The sequence below is a fragment of the Azolla caroliniana genome, unplaced genomic scaffold, assembly GCF_043228905.1.
Source record: "Azolla caroliniana isolate FFs.n. ecotype wild unplaced genomic scaffold, voAzoCaro1.0.p SCAF_8, whole genome shotgun sequence".
NCBI classification, from domain to species: Eukaryota; Viridiplantae; Streptophyta; class Polypodiopsida; order Salviniales; family Salviniaceae; genus Azolla; species Azolla caroliniana.
The window spans coordinates 17,425,322-17,428,154 of NW_028230443.1; the positions used below are offsets into that span (position 1 = coordinate 17,425,322).

The 2,833-nt window shown below is 46.2% G+C and overlaps 1 pseudogene; it reads right to left on the reverse strand.

Annotated features, from left to right (window-relative positions):
* Positions 1–1,276: 1,276 nt before the first annotated feature.
* On the reverse strand, positions 1,277–2,403 carry LOC147861153 (germin-like protein 8-2 pseudogene; annotated as a pseudogene).
* Positions 2,404–2,833: the final 430 nt, after the last annotated feature.

Sequence of the window (2,833 nt, forward strand, 5' to 3'; positions counted from 1 at the left end):
AAGACGATTTAAACAACAACTTACCGCATTCATCGACCCACTACACACAACGTGGGATTTGATCCTACCCTTCATCACGCATGCGTATAACACTTCGGTGCACGCCTCGACTTGAATCAGCCCTTTCAGAGCACTATATGGAAGAGATCCCCGTTTACCCCCCGACATCAAGGTGGATCTACCCAAAAAAAATACTCGAACCAATGCGATGGATTGGTGGCTACACTTGCAACAGGTTCAACCTATCTTACGGTTGAGCATACACAAGAATCTACAATTGGCTCAGTTGCGCCAAAAGCGGTGCTATGATAAGGGTCGTCGGGCGGTCGAGTACACAGCCGGAACAAAGGTCCTAGTCTATTTCCCGATCCGCCGACAAGGACTCAGTGAATCAATGATGCATCGATGGATCGGCCCTTTTACGGTCATCCGTTCAATGAGAGCCAACACTTATTCCCTCCACCGCGGTGCTAATGGGCGGATTACTTATGCGCACGTGATACGGATGAAGCCATATAATCAGCAATCCACAACTCAAGAAGCACAAGAGGAAGAAACTCATCATGACGTCCCCTGCGAGGATGAATCAGAAAACCCTTCAGTCGCAGCCAGCCAGCAGGACGAAGCGGAGCCACCACCGCACACGAGCAATCGAGATGCCCTCTGCCATAGCAACGCGGCGGATGTCGCTCCCACTGTGACGGAGGCGAAGAGGCACCATCAGACACAGTCGACATACTCAGATTTTTTGAAGGGGAGAGTTGTGGGATCGCGTGGTAAAACCACAGGCCAAAACCCTTCCCCTAACCCAAGTAGCTATAACCAGGGTTAGGGGAGTTAGACCTTGGGTTAGTTAGTTACACTAAAGTTAGTAAGAGGTTAGTTAGAGGTAAGTGTGCCAGGATAACCGAATGTATTACCAAGGTGTATAAAAGCATTCAAATGTAATAGAAAGAAAGGAGAGAGTTTGAGGCATTTTACAATATTATGATTAATAAGTATTCAATGTGTATGATTTTCACTTTGCAAGAATAGATTATGATTATTGATACATATCTTGTTTGCGCTTTGGCTTAAAAACATTAAAACGATATTTATTTTTTGTATTTTTATTATCTTTTTGAGGTAGTTATACTGATATGTGTATCTTTTTGTAAAAACATTAGAAGGATATTTATTTTTTGTATTTTTATTATCTTTTCGAGGTAGTTATGCTGATATGTTATGTGTATCTTTTTGTACTTTGAAATGTATAACAATGTAGCAATGAAATGTTTAACAATCATAATGTGCAATCTATTCGCTAATATTTGACTTTAGAAGACAATAATAAAATGTGGTTATAACTTATATCTGTTGCTCATTGCATGTGCGCACGTCAATCATAAACTACAGTAGTACGTCAGCAACAACGGAGGCCTGTGGCTGTCTTATTCAATGCAAGTACAACCACAATGTCCATTCATAAACCACAATTACCAGTGGGGGACAATCGCCAATCAAGAGCGTTGTAACTTGTAATCATTTATTCAGTGGATAGATGGTGCGTATATGATGATGCTCATGCTATATGACATTTGAGCCACCACCTTAGCTCAAGCCAACGTAGCCTCCACACTGGCGGTGAGGGCATCCACCTCCGCCTGGTCGATGCCGAATGTATTCTGGAGCACGATCCCTGGCAGAGGTGGGTTCGCGGCAAACAGGGCAGCTGCAAGCTGAGAGACCCCTGGATTCTGGCTGTTCAGGGCAGAGATGGCTAACGCTTCAATCTTCTCGTCGGGGTTGATCTGGAAGTGGGGGAGACCACGGGGGAACACGAAGAGATCGCCCGCATACAGTGTGGCCTGGAAGAGTGTGTTGTTGGTGGAGATGAAGCCGACGGTGAGCGTGCCCTGAGCTAGCAACAGCACTTCGGTGGCACGTGGGTGGACGTGGGGAGGGTTGAGTCCCTTTGGCGGGAAGTCGATGCGAGCGATGGACAGGCCCAGCGTGTTGAGCCCCGGGAAGTTGTCGACAGAGGCGAGGGTCACGATCGCCTGCACACCATTGTTGGGGCGAGGATCTGCGGCTGAGGATCGCAGCACGGTGGACGTGAAGTCCTCGGCTGTGACTTTGTAGGCGGGCTTGCATGTGCGCCCATTGATGGTGATGGCCGTATAACCATCATCATTATCGGCCACACAAAAATCTTGCAACGGATCCTCGTCTGCTGCCCCCGCAGGCTGGCCTGGAGCTGTGACACATAAAGCTACAAATACAAGCCTGAGAGCGAGCAATACAGAATTGGGGAGGGAAGCCATATCCTCACTTTCTCGGATAATAGGAGCAATGTGTTGTATATGCTCTAAGCTATGGCAGAGATAGAGAGCGAGGCTTGGAAGGGTCTGTTGGAAGGACGATAGAGAGAGATGATGGATGAGGATACAGGCTTAATTCTACACATGTATATATATACGTATTTAGACATACTCTTGTGTTTCTTGAGTGCCGTATACTCTTGTGTTTCTTGAGTGTCTGTGTTTCTGTAGCGATGGGGTTTGGTGGGTTCGTAGTTGTTTGCTTCCTTCGTCCGGAAGCTAAGGAGAGAGAGAGAGAGAGAGAGAGAGAGAGAGAGAGAGATGTGTGGCCGAACTTCTAAGTGTCTGTCTCTGTCTCCGTCTCTCGAGATGCTTCTTATGAACGGGGGACCAAACTTAATGTATTTTCAAATATTCTACCATTTTTTGGGTAGTTCTCTTGACAACATTCAAAAGGAGCCTTTCTGGGTGTATTAGAAGCTTTACATGTAACGCTTGTGAATTTGTAAGCTTTAGACATCTGCAGTGTTTGT